Genomic DNA, 16,970 nt, shown 5'->3' on the forward strand with positions numbered 1-16,970 from the left:
GAATGATAGTTTAAATTTCATGGTCGTGAAATCAGAAATAGAGTGTCTACAACGCCCCAACTTGTAGTTCTAAATAATTCAATTATAATAAAGTACTAAAATTTTTATCATCCATTAATTTATTGCAATCCTTCTCTTTTTTCTGGACTTGGGACCAACAGTATACCAATCTTTGTTGGCTTGACACAATAGGTCATGTAAATAAACCTGTGAACTAACACCTCTTTCATAATTTTGAAAAATAAATAAAACATCTTTAATTCCTGGAAATTATTCCTCAAGAAATGGGTCGTCACCTACCGCGCGCACTTACTGCATCTAGAAATTTTACTTCCAATTCCTTTCTATCAATTCTAATTTGACTTTCAATTCCGCACCAACTCAATAGTACACTTTTCTTCTTTATATATTGTAATGTTCCTTAGCTTTTCCTGGACAATTCACAAGGAAGCTTCTTTTTCTTCTTTATATATTGTAATGTCCCTTAGCTTTTCCTGGACAATTCACAAGTTAGCAAACATGGCCATCATCAGTGTTGGGACTTGTAACTTCGTCAACTAGTCTAAGCCAATACTGTCTGTTCGGTACGTATGATCCCTCCTTTGCTTTATAATACATATATCTTCCTATACTAGAAATGTTTGTAGGCAGTGCTAAAAGTTTCACACTTAATAGAGCTACTCTCTAAAATATTACTGCATTTCATTCCATACTAGCTATCTTCCGATTTAATTGCGCGATGTTTCACAGCCTCTAGACTCCCATAAAGTTACCAATCCTTTGGTTCTTGATTATCAAACTTGATTTTGGAGGATCAACACTATCTCATACTATTGGAACTTAATAGTTCGAATATAGATACCCAGAGAGATATTTGGACCAACTCGCCAATTTATTTCATGTATTTATCAGCAATGGTTTTTCCATTAATATAACATAATATTTCTCGCAAAACCCTAGAAATCAAAAAACAAGATGTTTGAGCAGAAATCAAATTTATTATGTTTGGCCTCTTTAAATGTTAAATGCAAGTGAATCAAAGTAATGGCAAGAGATGAAATTATGGTTCGGAGTAAAATCTAATTTCATGGATTAGGGCAGGGGTTGGAAAACTCCTAGTTAAGAGGATTTTTTTTATAGAATATGCAAATAACAACCGAAAACAAAGAAAAAAAAAAGACTTTAGCTGCTAAGAAACTAAGTGCAAAGTTCTGAATCTAAGTTATCTCCATTGTCAATGGTTCTCAATTTTCAAAACATTCATCCAAAAAAATAAAATAAAATATACTAATAGCATACATGCGCATTGCATGGCACATTGACTAGTTTTAATCAAAAGCAATATCAAATTAAAATTTACAACTCATAACTAAATCTCATTAAATTTTTAATGGAAATTCCTTTTTTTTGTAATAATTCGGTTGGGAGATGAGGGATTTGAACATTGACTGTCTTTGTTAGAAGCACTAGAAGGTACCAGTTGTTGGAAATACTAGAGGGTGCCAATTGAACTAAAACGTCTAAGATTCCAAATCAAGTACCCTTGGCCGCCAATAAATAGAAGCTCATCATATGGGAAAATCACAAACACTTATAAACAACATATTAACTCTGTCAAAACAGAGTATTGTCTCTAAATCCCCAAAAAACTCTTTCTCATTCAAATTAAAGTCATTCCTACTCCGTCAAATTGAAGTAGGAATTGTCCCTTTAACTTCCGTTTGATTTATATTAAGATCAAACCACCAGCCCACGACATTAAATCAAGAATCCTCATTATTCTGTTCAAAGATATTGGGTAATAGTTCAAGATCAAACTTCATAGCACTTAAATTGTAAAGCATCATGGTGATCAAATTCAGGGAATCTCTTCTTTTCCGACCATATGTTCTCAAATTTATTGACCATACACGCCAACGTATACCAAAAGCCACTCACATAAACTGAGTCTCCTAATTTATACTATACTAGTTGTTGACTCGTGCTTTGCACAGTTTTACTCATTAATTTTTATATTTGGTTTAATAAGCCTACCTTACTTCCATATCTTGTCAAATAATGCAATCCTTAAACATTCCACCTCAAATTAAGAAATGCAAGTTTTAAAACTTAAAATTTTTTTAATCTTTTATCATTTTGAAAATAAAGATTTGGTAAATTTTTGCATTGTCAATTGCAATATCAAGAAATTTAAGATAATTAAAAAAAAAATGATTATTAGATGAAAAGTTATAGAGGTTAGCATATCTTGTCAATGTACCATGATACCACAAATGGGTATTAAAAAAAAGTGAGAAATATTTATACTACGAAAATTGTAAATAAAACTATATAAACCACAACAATGACTATTATACATTTATGAGGGTGGATTATGTCCCAACTCTACCATATTCTAAATCCTCAAATGACCAAAAAAAAAAAAATTCTATTGAGAAAATTAGTTCAATTTTACTACTTGGAATAATACCCAAATATCATTTTCCATCCAGTAAGCGATGTACAAAACTTTTTTCTACTTTTGAGTTCTAAAAATAGTCTAACAACCAATAAATGATTTTGGTGAATTCCTTTGTTTAGCCCCCAAGAACAGTGATTTTTTTCATTTTTAGTCATTTTTATTTCTTTAATAACTTTTTACTCAAAAGTCAGAATAAGGTCCCACTTGTTTTGGGACGATCCTTAAGATCAGTAGTTTATGATTTTGCATTTAACTCAATTTTATCAATTTTGTAAAATTTGGTATTTTGCCACCTAATTTCGTAATTAGTGCGAATTAGGGTTTCAAATAGTTTCCTAATCGTCGTAGGGTTTTATTTCGTCAGTATTTATATGTTTTGTAGCTTCCAAAGACAAATCAAATTATTATCAATGAAATACAGACTTTTTGTCAAACGTTTTCTCTGGTGGATTCAAGACCTATCACCTTGTAAATTCAAGGAACTCCTTGTGGATTCGAGGTTTACTACAAAAAACTAACAGCTTAGTTTCTGTTTCATTAAAAAGATCATTGTGTGTGCTTTCTTCAGACTTCCACAACATTTATATATATATATATATATATATATATATATAATGTAATGTAATAATTATATAATTAGATGACATATTTCATTGTAGTATGCTTGGACTGTAACAAATGTTAAAATTAATTACATAAATTTTATACATAAAATTTTGATTAAATTGTATATGTATTATATGTGAATAGAGAATTATAATTAAATGGGATAATTTTTGACATATATATATATAGAGAGAGAGAGAGAGAGAAGATATTGAAAGGACTTTTTTTTTTAAATTTTTTTTTTTTTTATACAAGATAGAAATTTTACTCTAGCCTAATCTAAATGTATATGTGTATAAAACTCTCTCATGAAGACTTGAATCTCGGCCCTTAACCCCCACACCTCATAAGCACTTATACTTGTGGAATGACTACAGCACCAAGAGTGCGCGGTGGTAGAAATTGAAAGGACTTAATAGTAAATGTATAGTTATTTTTAATAAAATCTCTTTATGAACCTTTTAGTTTTAAGAAGAGATGATGTGTTATAATAGCATATTTGGAATAGCTTTGTTGGTGAATTTGGGTATGACCATATTAGTGAATTTGTCCCCAGTAATAGCTTTGTCTTTTAAATCAGAACCTTCATTCAATCATTGCAAAAACAGCAACAGTTAATGCATGCTATACATTGGTGTCGTGACACAATGAGGCAGCTTTAAATCGGTAACATAACCCGGTGTAAACCGGTAATATCTTGTCAAACCACGGTGTAAAAAATCATCTTGGTCGGTACATTTAATTTTCAAAGTGGAAAAGCTAAAAAGCAAAGTGACAACACATATATATTTATATATTGGAGAGTGTCAAGCACGGTGGAAAATTATCATGCTTCAAACTTCTTCCAATGTGGAAAAGGCAAGGCAACGTGGTAAACAGGTTAGAAAATAAATCGCGAAGTGTTTAACACGGTGGAAAATAATCTGATCCAAAATATTTGATTAGAAGAAAGAGGCATTTACATGTGAGACTCCAGCATTTAGTGAGAAATCCTTAGCTATTGCTAGTTTGCTACCTATTTCTTGAACCCAACGTGCTCACAATTCTTACTGAACTAGGACAGTTTTTTTATCAACGACATGTTGATTTAGGAGTCTTTCTCAAATTCACGTGATTTACAATATCACAACCTTCCAAACTTATCTAACTAGTTGATAACCCGTGTGATGCATATAATAATTAAATAAAAATTAAAAATATTTATTTTGCTTAAAGGTCTATGATTGGCTTCAAAAAAAGTATGACTTGAAAATGATTAAAAAAGAATGAAAATAAGTAATTTTGTTCAAAATAAAGGTTTAGAAAATTCTTCTTCTTTCATATCATTAGTCCACATGACACATACTGGTGTAGCTCACAACATCATAGTTATTGTATGGTTATGACTTTATAGTTCACACAATGCTCAATTGCAATTAAATCTACTATCCACAACTAATATAATTATTTATGACTTCTCCCAGACAATTAATTCACAAGGAAGCTTTCCTAGTCCGTGTTAGAAAGCAAGCATGGCAATCATCAGTGTTGGGACTTGTAACTTCTTCAGCTAGTCTGAGGCAATACGGTATATCTGGTACGTATGATCCCTCTATTGCTTTATAATAGTACATATCTTCCTATGTTTGAAATGTTTCTATGTTGTATTAAAAGTTTTACACTTAATAGAGCTACTCTCTACAATATTACTGATCCATTTCATTCGATACTAGCTATCCTCCGATTTAATTGCTCGTTGTTTCACAGCCCCTCTAGACTCCCATAGAGTTACCAATCCTGAAATTTATTTTGGAGGATCCATTGTCACACAGTACTCAAACTTAGGTTGCGTTTGACATTGACTTAAAAATCCAGTTTTTTTTTTTACTATTTAACTTTTTTTTTCTATTATTCATGGGTCTCATTACACTTTTTAGTACAATTCATGAGTTTCACTGTACTATTTTAACTACTTTTTAGTTTTATCTACAATAATTTTAACAAAAATTTTTTATTAAACTAAATAAGTTGTTTCCAAATAAACTCTTAATAGCTCTAAGCCAAATATTCGAAAAGTTCTAAAAACTTGTTTGTCTAAAAAAGAAAAAAGTAAGAGGCCGAGGCCTGAACAGCTAAACAAATCCAAAATCTGACAGGTGTTTTCGGAATCTATCTTCTCAGATTTTCTTGGGCTCCAGCCCACTTATTTTTCTTTATTTTTCTATTACCCATAAAGAAAAAAAAAGAAAAAAAGAAAAGAAAAAGAAGGACATCCTATAATTCCAAGGCGGAGGGAGGAACACGTCTTCCAAGCTTGTGAGTTGGAGCAATGCTGAAAGTTTTTTACTCCATGGATTTTTGTTAGCCACAAAAACGGCTGGCTTTGACCCCAAAAAAAAAAAAGCAAAGAAATTAGAAGACGACAGAATTTTTTTTTTTTTTTTTATGAGTTCTTATTAGTTCAATTGGTAAAGTCTCTTATAGTTGAATAAGAGATTTTAAGTTCAATTCTCGCTTACACCAAAAATCGATTGGTGTCTTAATCTGATAATAAAGAGCTATCATCAAAACTTAATCTGATAATAAAGAGCTATCATCAAAAGCAAACGTCATAGATTGAAATTTCATTAAAAAAAATAATAATAATAAAGTTTTTTTAATGATTTTGATGTTTTCTCCATTTTGATCCAATTTTTTGGGTATCTTTAAACCTAATTATGAATAATTTACTTAAATAATGGAAATAATTATCTATTCTTAAAGAGAGAAATAATTATTTTTAATAATTCAGAATTTCCACAATATATCCTAGGATTATCCTATGCTTACATACTTATTATTGTGTGCCATTTTAATAAATGAGAATTAAGTCTTTAGTTGATCTTTAATCAATCTTTTAAGTACCAATAAAAAATAACAAATGACCACTGCGCACCCTTGGAGCGGTGGTCACTCCACAAATATAAATGCTTGTGAGGTGTGGAAGTTAAGGATCGGGATTCAAGTCTCCAAGATGGAGTTCACACACATGTATATTTAAATTAGACTAGAGTTGAAATTTTATATTGTATCAAAAAATAAAAAATAACTAATGCACACATATCTTAAGACCATCCTATAATCAATAAAAAAAAGTTCGATTGAATTCTCTACCAATTTTGTAAAATGACAATTTTGTCATTAAATACAATTTTGTTCATAAATGGGAAATTTCATGGTCCCCAAATGAAGTGTCTACAAGACTATAACACCCCAACTTGCATTAAAAAAAAAGATTCATTTATAGTGTGAAGTGACTAGATTTATGTCAGCTATCATAGGATGTTGTAATTAACCTGTGAACTAGCCTCTTTCATGATTTAAAAATAAATAAATTAATTATAAATAGTAAATAGTTTGGCTTACCTTCAGTACTTTTTTAATTGGACATGTCCTTTTGTTTTAAATATATAATGCCAAGTGACATGGTTTTCAAATCCGGACCGTTCGGAAAACCGTAATGAGTAGAGATTCAAGGTTTTTAAGGTCAAATCAAGGTTGAACCGTGATGATGTAATAATCAATTTAATAATTATTTAAAATATAAATAAATATATTAAATTGATAAAAATAGAAAAATTGGCTAAAATAGTCCAATTAAATCTATTTTTCATATCTTAGCTTCCGTAAAGCAAATGTAAAATATAAAATCCTAAGCAAAAATAGATATTGAGTTTTTTAAGTGTTATGAAAATATGTGTAAATAAGAAAGTGTTGTGAAAATACATATTATGGTATTTAAACAACAAAAACCATAGTTTTACCAAACATGCCCTAGACAACCAAATAAAAAATAGAATAAAAAATATTATATAATGGAAGAAGATAAAGACAAAGTTTTGAAAAGTAACTTTATCTTAAACGTCTCAAATGTGTCTATGAGTTAAAAAAATCAGTCTTTTCAATTCACGTGGAGTGGCAAATTAATGGATAGGTGGCGGATAAACCGATAAAACAAAATAAAAACTTCAAAGGACACTGGGAAGTGGGAAGAGTAAAAAATAAAAATAAGGAAAAAAAAAGAAATTGGGTTTGTTTTTAGAGGAAGAAGAATGGGTAGAAGTGACATAAAGGAGAGAAAAAGAAGCAACGTGAGGGAGAGAAGAAAGTGCCATAGAGATGACATCGACGACGTGGTAGCAATCCGGTAGGTAGTGGCAAGCCGCGGCGACTTTTTTGGCTTTTATTTTTACTTGCCCGTTTCATATATACCGGACGAAATGCCCAAATTTTCCCGGTGAGTCCGTTCAAATGCCCAACGTGACAGAAAAAATAAGCGAACCGTTCAAACCTTTTTTTTTCTTTTTTTCTTTTTTTGGCATACAACGGATTTTTAGATTAGAAGAACTGTTTTCCTGAGAAGTTCTTGGTTAACCCGGCCAGGCTGTATGGTCCGGTTTGAGTTTGAAACCATGATAAGTGATAGTGTATTTTAAGCTTAATATTTTATTTAGTTATTGAAGAATATGATAATTTCTCGTTAAAATAAAATAAAATTTTCAGCTAAAGGCAAACTCAATAACCCATTATAAAAACCACCAAACCAAACCCACTTCCTCGAAAGACATTCCTCAAGAAATGGGTGGTCGCCTAACGCACTTTTGAAGAACCTGAATTTGACTTCCAATCCAACTTAGTTAGTGTACCGTGTACTTGGGTCCAAAAGTTACAGGAACTATCCTAGCTTTGATACCACACTTTTCTTTTCTCTAAATTGTAAATGTTCTTTTTTTTTTTTTTCGCTCAAAATAACAGTAACGTTCTTAATTTAGTCCTCAGGTACAATTTTGTCCAAGAATGAGATTTTAATTTCATGGTTGTGGAATCAGAAATGGAGCGTCTACATCGCCCCAACTTGTATTTCTAAATGATTCATTTATAATAAAGTAACTAAATTTTATGTCATCAATTAATTTATGGCAATCCTTCTCTTTTTTTTCTAGACTTGAGACCAACAGTATACCAACCTTTGTAACCTTAACGCAATAGGTCGCTGTAAATAAATCTGCGAACTAATTTCTTTTATAATTTTCAAAAGTAAATATATAAATAAAACATTTTTCCTGATGGAAATTATTCCTCAAGAAATGGGTGGTCGCCTACCGCACTTACACAGCTACAGCTTACTGCACTTACAGCATTCAGAAATTTTACTTCAAATAATTACTTTCTATCAATTCTAATTTGACTTTTAAATTCTGCACCAACTTAGCTGGTGGACCTGGGTCTTCATAGAGACAACCTTTTTGACAGTATCCCCGATTTGATTGTATTCTTTTTCTTCTTTATAAATTGTAATGCTGTTTAGTAGTTAGTAAGCATGATTAGTGTTGGGATTAGTAACTTTTTCAATTTTTCTGAAAATAATACTCTGTCTAGTACGTATGTTCCCTCCTTTGCTTTATAATACTAGCACTTAAATTGTGAAGCATCATGGTAACCAAATTAGGGGAGTTTCATCTTTTTCTACTGGATGCTCTCAAATGTATTGACCATTCACACCCATGCATACCAAAAGCTAGCTGCATAAAGTGAGTCTCCTAATTTATACAATATCTAGGGTGAGGCTAGAGATTCAAACTTTTTTACAAAAAAAAATTTACAAACTACTGATGTAGTGAGTAATTATTGGTAAATGAAAAAAATGATGTTAATGGTAGACCTAAATGAAAACCAATAAGAAGTTGGTCACATCAACAATTTGTAAAAATGTTGTAAAATATTTTATGGCTATAGTATTACTTCTATATCTAATAACGAAAGCCTTGCAATAAAATTTACAAAGCTTTTGTTGTACCGTGTCATCAAAATTTTTTTTTTTGTTGCAATTTTTATTTTATTAAACTGTTTATCTTCTTCACCATTTTCCTTCTTAGTTCAACTCTTCATCTTCTCCAACCATTATCTTCTTAAAATTTTCATTTCATTCCCTTTATGCATTCTTAAATTTTCTCTTTTATGTCTTCTTAAATTCTACAATTTTACTTTGTCTAACCTTTCATCTCCTTCAACCATTCCTCTTCTATCTTGTTTTTCATATAAATTTTGTATAACTACCTTTCCACCTCTCTCACTTAATCCTTCCAAGTTTTATCCACAACAAAAAAGTCAATACTCTCTATTTTTTTTTTCTTTTTTCTTTTTTCTCTCTCTCTCTTGTGGTGGAATTTCTTTTTATTGTTGCTATGTACCACTTTTTTCCACTAATGGCTATTTTTATTATTGTTGATTAAATTATCGAATCAATTTTTTTCTTTTAAGCAAATCTGTTTTGGCTTATGCATTTAGGTGTTTTTATTCCCTATTGTTGGTTCTTTTACATCACTTTAATTTGATTTGAGTTTGGATTAATAATTAGTTTTTTTAAAAGTGAGAACTTGAAATTTTTTAGTTAGCTGTTTAGATGTTGAATTATGAGGCTTCGCTAAGTTTTGCTGCTTTTTTTTTTTTTTTTTCTTTCCCTTTTTGATGGAGAAATTTGTAGCTTTATTAGAGAAAGTACTCTCAATGGTTATTTTTTCAACGTACTATAAACTAGATTGAAAGAGAAGAGATGCCAATAACTTGTTTGGTATGGTGCCAGAGAGATTGTTATGAGAAAGGTCTAGCGCAAGCAAATTTCGGCAGTTTCCTAGGCTTGGGGGTATCCTTCCCTCAAATCTATTCCCCTCCATATAGAGTGTTGTCAATGTGGTTAAGTTACCCAAGGAGGAAGGGATTGGCCCAGAAAATTTGTTATCATTCACAGCTAATACATTTAACTTTTGAAGCTTCCCAATAGCATCAGGGAGAGTACCTCCCAAATAGCTAGAATGTAGTCCTAGTTCTTCTAAGTTAACAAGGTTCCCAATCCCAACAGGGATGCCACCCCAGATCATGTTGTTACCCAAAAGAAGATAGTTTAGCTGGGTGGAGAGGTTGGCTATGGAGTTAGGTAATACTCCTCCAAGATAATTACCATCAAAAGCCAAGGTCTCCAAACTAGTACAATTAGGTAAGAAATTGAGAAAATTTAGGTCACCATCTTTCCCTTTCCAAGTCTATTGATTTCAAGATTTAGAAAAACCAAGCCTTGCAAGCTTGCTAGATTTTGAGGCACCGTCCCAGTTAGACCATTTCGAGAAAACTCAAGTAACTGAAGTTGAGAAGCATTTGACAATGACATAGGGATACGTCCAGTGAAATTGTTACCACCACAAGCAAAAAATTGAAGGTTAGGAAGAGTAAGACCAACATTTGGTGGAAGGCTTCCATGTAGTTGTTTTGAGAAACGATGAAATAGTATATGGAAGAAATATTAAAGATCGAAGGAGGGATGTTACCAGACAAATAATTCTCAGCGAGCTGAAAAAATCCCAAGCCTGGTAGATGGCCAAATTCACTAGGTATGCTTCCCTGAAAATTATTTTGGTCAAGACTAAGAGCATACAAAGAAGAAAAGTTTCCAATCCAAGCTGGGATATTTCCTGTAAGGTTGTTCTTTCCAAGATTTAGTTGCACTAACTTTGACAATGAGTTGAGGTTGTCTGGAATCTGCCCAACAAGATTGTTGCGAGCAACATGCAGCACTCTAAGTTGTGTACAGTAGCTTAGATTAGTCGGAAGTTTACCACCAAAGGAATTCCTACTCAAATTGAGATGTAGTAGGCGCAGTAAACGTCCCACTTCTTGAGGAATTTCACCATAGAAGTTGTTGTTTTGTAGGTTGATTCTTGTGAGGTAAGTAAGGTTTCCTATAGAGGCTGGTATGGGGCCAGACAATTTCTTAGCTGTCAAGTTCAAAACCATGACTCTTTTACTGGAGGGCCACATGTGACACCTAACCAATTGCAGAAATGTATGGAGTCATTCCATGAGTTCATGATTTGTAGTGGGTCTTGAGCGATCCGACTCTTGAAATCAAGTAAGGCCAGGTGATCAGTCTCATTTGCAAAAGCCGGAATTGTTGCAGATTTCAAACATGAGCTCATGCACATAAGAAGAATCCCGTGAAAGAATATTAAGAAAAGCCATTCGTAACTGATCAGACAAGAGTGCATCATTTTGTTGGGGTTGCAAGTTTGAAGTGAATGATAGAATCTGATAATAGCGTTTGGTTTCTGTGGAATAGAAAAAATTCAATTAAAGTTAACAAAAATATTTATTAGTAGGACACAGCTATAACTTAAAAAAAAAAATAGTAATAATAATAATAATAAGAGACAGCTATCGCTTATTAAGAGAAAAGCAAATATTTCTGATCATTTATAAACACTCTTCAATAACGGTGCCATTTAATCAAGCAAATGAGAAGGAAGGCTTGAAACGGTGTCATTTCAATAATGAGTCATTAAGCAAAACATGCAACAGACATGCGGATGAATACGAAGCAGTTTTATTCATAGATTCAGACTCACCGTTCCAGCGACTAACCAAGATGCAATCTGCTCAAAACACGAGTTAATTAGTGATTAGTGCCAGTTGTAGTTAGTAGTAACTAACTTGTAATTCTGTTATTACCGTACAATGGTTAGAATTTGAATTTGATATTGCTTTTGACTAAAACTAACAGAATTGCATGGTAATAACAGAATTTGACATTGTTTTCATAGCATTGCACGATAATAAAAGAATTTGAATTTGATATTGCTTTTGATTAAAACTAATCAATGTGCCACGCAATACCCTTGTACGCTATTAGTACATTTTGAAAATTCGGAATCATTGACAATGGATATAACTTAGATTCAGAATTTAGCACTAGTTTCTTAGCAGGTAGAGTCTGTTTTTTTTTCATTGTTATTTATAAATATCTCTCTGGGTATCTACATTCGAACTATAAAGTTCGAATAGTATGAGACAGTGTCGATCCTCCAAAATCAAGTTTGATAATCGAGAACCAAAGGATTGGTAACTCTATGGATTTAGAGGCTGTGAAACATCGAGCAATTAAATCGGAAGATACCTTTTTCTTCTTCTTTTTTTCTTTTTCTTTTTTAATTTTAAATTTATTATTATTATTATTATTTATTTATTTATTTAAAGCTCAAAAAACGAGTTAATTAGTGATTAGTGTCAATTGTAGTTAGTTGTAACGAATTTGTGATTCTGTTATTACGAGCAATTAAATGGTAAGATTAGTCTGTTAGTTTCTTCACCTCTCTAGTCTCTATACTTGCTATGTTTTGAATATAAGAAGTGTTATGTACTCAACATTTTCACAACAAATCAAAAGTGGTTAGTTGTTATTGGTTTTAATTTGAACCTACTACTAAAATTACTTTCTTGTCTCGCCAATAGCAATCTGACACTTACGATTTGTTATAAAAGTGTTATGGACACAACATTTCTCCGTGTATATACAGCAGTAGATCCTCTTTGATGTTTTATCATGATTCTTTTCTCTTCTTTGAATAAGAATCTCAACTTCTATTCAAAAATTTCGACTTGTAACCCTCTATTTTAAGAACTTAGGTTAGGTCTAGTGCATCAAGTATATTAGACTCATTGAGATAATTGACATGTGGCAAAAAATAGACCATCTCAACAGGTCCAATGCAACTGGACACTGAATCCAAGCTTTACCCCTATTTTAATGTTATCTTTAATTCCAAACTACTACATTATTGTCTAATATTATGAAGTACACAAAAGTATGACAACGACATTTTTCACTGAATATATTGCTTATCTTGATAAGTTTGTAATTATCTACTAAATCAAAATATACATATATATATAAAAATGTTTTGCAAACAAAACACAAAATATCATATCATGAATTTTCGCCCAACAATGACTAACTGCACCAATTAAGAAAACAACTTGCTTTAAATAGGTTAACCTATTAAGATTACTTTCTCCAAAGAAATTGCAAAGTTTTCCACTCAAATAGATTATCAACTAAATTATAAAAAAAGAAGAAGGGAATTTCCATTAAAAATTTAATGAGATTTAATTATGAATTATGAATTTGAATTTAATTATGAATTATGAAACATTGAGCAATTCAATTAGAAGATAGCTAGCATCGAATGAATTGGATCAGTAATATTTTAGAGTGTTTTTTAATACTGCCGACAAAAATTTTCAAGTAGATATGTATTATAAAGCAAAAGGAGGGATCATACGTACCGAACGGACAATATTGGCTTTATACTAGTTGAAGAAGTTACAAGTCCCACTCGTAGCTCATTCTGTTTTGTTGGAGTTGCAAGTTTGAAGGAAGGATAAAATCTGATGCCAGAGTTTGCTTTATGTGGAATACAAATAATTCAATTAGAGTTAATAGAAATATATGTTAGTAGGACACAGCTCTCTGTGGAAGTGAAAAACTTTAGCCCCACCTATAGATAATGAAATGTAGCATGAATATTCTTTTGCACAGAAGAGTGTACACCACATCACATGAATGTAAATAAGAATGAGCCAGAGAGAAGAGTTTTGGCTTATAATAAGAAAGCCATTTTCACAATGGACTGACTGTTAATTCTGCTAATTGCTAAAACGAGTTCTGTACTGTGACTTTCTGTCACTTTGATCAATTGAAAATTTCTGGGAAGGAATTGAAAGTAGAATTCAGATGCCACTCTACTGCTAGTTATGAGTCTGATAAAAGTTTAGTTCCTTATTATTTTTTTTTCACTATAACTTAAGCAGTTAGCAATTATGTTTGTTTCATCGTGTATAAAACTACGTATTGGTTCAAATCAAATATTTTGGATCGGATAATTTCCACCGTGTTTGACACTCTCCAATAACTTTTATTATTCTTCTAGATGAGATTAGGCTCAAAAGAATATGCTTTATTATTTTTTTGGATCATTTAAATACACCACGTTAAGTCTTGGTTGAATTAATAATTATAAGCCTAATTATTGTCTCTCAAATAAACTATATATTATATAAGTTTATAAAAAAAAACCGTTTTTCAACAAAAATTATGCATCCCTTCTCAAAAAAAAAAAAAAAACAAAAATTATGCATCTAAATGAATATATTTTTAGTAAGATTTATTCATGTTGTTCCCCCCCCCCCCCCCCCTTAATTTTTAATTGTTTTATTTTTAATTTTTTAATATTAGCACTTATATTTCTACTTATCATGCGAAGCGTGCATAAAATTGTGTATTTGTTTGTAACATTAATTAATATATTTTTGCTAATTATTAGTATAATTTTTTATTCACATCGAATTTTTATTAAGCCACACATCACATGGGAATAATACTAGTATACAATAATATTTTAGACATTAGCTATGGGAAAGCAAATCAAGAAATTAAGACGACAATGGAAAGAAAATGATCCAAGAATTTGGCACAAACAGATAAATCTGGAAGGTTGTGGTATTGTAAACCACGTGAACTTGAGGAAGACTCCTAGATTAACATGTCATTGATCAAAAAGCTGTCCCAGTTTAATAAGAATTGTGAGGACGTTGGGTTCAAGAAATAGGCAACAATATCTAAGGATTTCTCGCGCAACGCTGGAGTCTCACATGCAAATGACTCTTTCTTCAAATCAAATATTTTGAATCAGATAATTTTCCAATGTATATAGCTTGTATTAACTGTTGCGGTTTTTGCTATAATTGAATGAAAGTTCTGATTAAAAAAAATACAAAGCTATTACTGGGGACAAATTCACTAATATGGTCATACCCAAATTGTTGTTAAGATTTCATCTGGATTTAACCGCACTCGTTTAATTCAATTGGATGTTACAATGGTAAGTTTCACTAATTTATGGCCAAACCCATTCAGCTCTAGCAACGCAGAGAATGGAAGAGATGTTACATATTTATTGGTCAATGGATAGAATAAAAGAACACTAACGCCAGACTTATTTATTAATGGTAGTCAGAAAACTCTATATGCGTGCCAACTGGGTTAGTGAATCTTGTTTGGCGAAGAGGAGAGAAGGAAATGTTGAGAAGAGAGAAAATTACATGCCAGTATATTGTACATTTGTATGAATTGAGGATATTCATGTATTGTACGGCACCTTTTTTTTTTTTGATACGACGGTACATTGTTTTTAAACATTAGAGACATGGTTTAAATCTAGGTAATTTTGACCCAAGCCCAATTGGGTTGAACTCACTATCAGCAGTCATGTGAGGTATGGCTTAAATTGAAAAAAAAATATTCTTATATAGTTGATATATGTGTTTAAATAATCACACAGCATCAGTGTAAATAACTGTCTCAATTGAATTCTATAAAAAAAAAAAAAAAAAGGAACAAAAAATTGAAGCAATTCTTTCCATTTTAACATATATAAAATTTACTTTTTCTATTATACATAACTACTACAAACACCTATATCAAATTATTTACTTTACACTGCATTTGATTAAAATATTTTTTTTATCAATTTTTTTACTCTCTCAAATCATCTCTCTCTCTCTCTCTCTCTCTCTCAACAATCCAAATTTATACAAGTTTACATGGATTGATGTAAGTGATTTTTGAAGCTGAACGTGCAAAATTTACCCCTTATGTTTATGTTAGATAGTTTTAGAATAAGGGTATCTTGCTGCATCTTTTGAGCGAAATAGACAAAAGTCTATTGTCGCCTTTTATTTATTATACATAGATTGATGTGGGTGTTCTAAAATGAACATTTTGAAAATGAACAAAGAGTGATTTTGTTTAAATGAGTCAGTTGAAGCTTTTAACATTTAACACCACCAGCAAATATTTCAAATTAGGAAGAGTAAGGCCACGTATATGAGTAGTTCCTCTAAGGTTGTTAGCCGCACCGCCCCGACAAATTAAATTAGACTATAAACTAAGTTTGTTTTGTCTAGAACCTGCCCAATAAACTCGTTTTTGTAAACAACATTACCCAGTACTGTGACTTATTAGATAAGTTGGAAAATTCCAGTCAAAAGGAAATGAAAGTAGAATTTAGACGATGCAGTCCTAGATTTGACTCTGATAGAAGTTATTTTCTAATTTTTTTTCCCCCTTGACTCCAGCAATTAATAATTGGGTTTTATTCATCGTCTCCTTCTTTGAATTGAAAAAAATTAAATTAAATAAATATATAAGAGACTGTGAAGTATAAATTAAAACCAGCTACCATAGCCTTTATATTTTAGAGACTGTGAAGTATGGAGCAATTAAGTTGGAAGATAGATATTATTTAATGCTCTAGAAATACAAAGAAAATCAAGAAAGACAATTAAGGGATAGGTCCTGTGAAACTTTTAAGGAAGATTTATTATAAATCGACAGAGGGATCATACGTACCGGACAGACAGTATTGTCATAGACTAGTTGAAGAAGTTAGAAATCCCAAGACTGATGATGGCCATGCTTGCTTACGGGACTAGGAGAGCTTCCTTCGTGAATTTTCTAGGAGAAGTTAAAGAACATTACAATTTAGAAAGAAGAAAAGTGTAGGGATAGCTAGTTCATTCTGTTATATTTTATGAAGTATATCAAAATATGATAATGACATTTTTATTGAAATCATTGTTTATCTTGATATATTCGTAAGTATCTACCAAATCAAAATAACACATATAAAGTTACTTTGCAAACTCTTCCTTAATAATATTCTGATTTATCAAAAATTAAAAAAGATGCTTTGCAAACAAAACACATAATATCATATTAGGACTTTTTGTCCAACAATGATTAATTGCACCAATTAAGAAAATAACTTGCTTTTGATAACCTATTAAGATTACTTTTTCCATAGATATCGCAAAGTTTCCACTCAAATAAATTATCAACTAAATAAATATAAGAAAATTCTCATAATCAAATTTCTATATTCATCATTAAAAAAAAAACAATAATGAAAATCCAATTGCAAAAGCCAAAATATTTCACTAATCTGATTGTTCCATTTGACTAATTATTGTTTTTTTAAAAAATAAGTTTCAATATAGA

At 31.1% G+C, this 16,970-nt stretch overlaps 2 long non-coding RNA genes across 4 annotated transcripts in view; one reads left to right on the top strand and one right to left on the bottom strand.

Annotated features, from left to right (window-relative positions):
• Positions 1-447: 447 nt before the first annotated feature.
• On the top strand, positions 448-5,466 carry LOC136063167 (uncharacterized). Its single transcript, XR_010624868.1, has 3 exons — positions 448-584; positions 4,531-4,643; positions 5,228-5,466. It is a non-coding gene; the product is annotated as an uncharacterized LOC136063167 (long non-coding RNA).
• A 4,161-nt stretch (positions 5,467-9,627) lies between these two features.
• Positions 9,628-16,970, bottom strand: part of LOC112031041 (uncharacterized) — an 8,580-nt gene continuing 1,237 nt past the window's right edge. For 2 of the 3 annotated variants that reach the window (XR_010624866.1, XR_010624867.1), the window contains exons 2-4: positions 16,323-16,427; positions 13,199-13,316; positions 9,628-11,184 (exon numbers count right to left, since the gene is read on the bottom strand). This is a non-coding gene — a long non-coding RNA (uncharacterized LOC112031041). Of the gene's footprint in view, positions 11,185-13,198; positions 13,317-16,322; positions 16,526-16,970 lie in introns of those variants that run through there. The other variant, XR_010624865.1, reaches the window with a different exon arrangement.

The sequence above is a fragment of the Quercus suber genome, unplaced genomic scaffold (genome assembly GCF_002906115.3).
Source record: "Quercus suber isolate HL8 unplaced genomic scaffold, Cork oak 2.0 scaffold_494, whole genome shotgun sequence".
Classification (NCBI taxonomy): Eukaryota; Viridiplantae; Streptophyta; class Magnoliopsida; order Fagales; family Fagaceae; genus Quercus; species Quercus suber.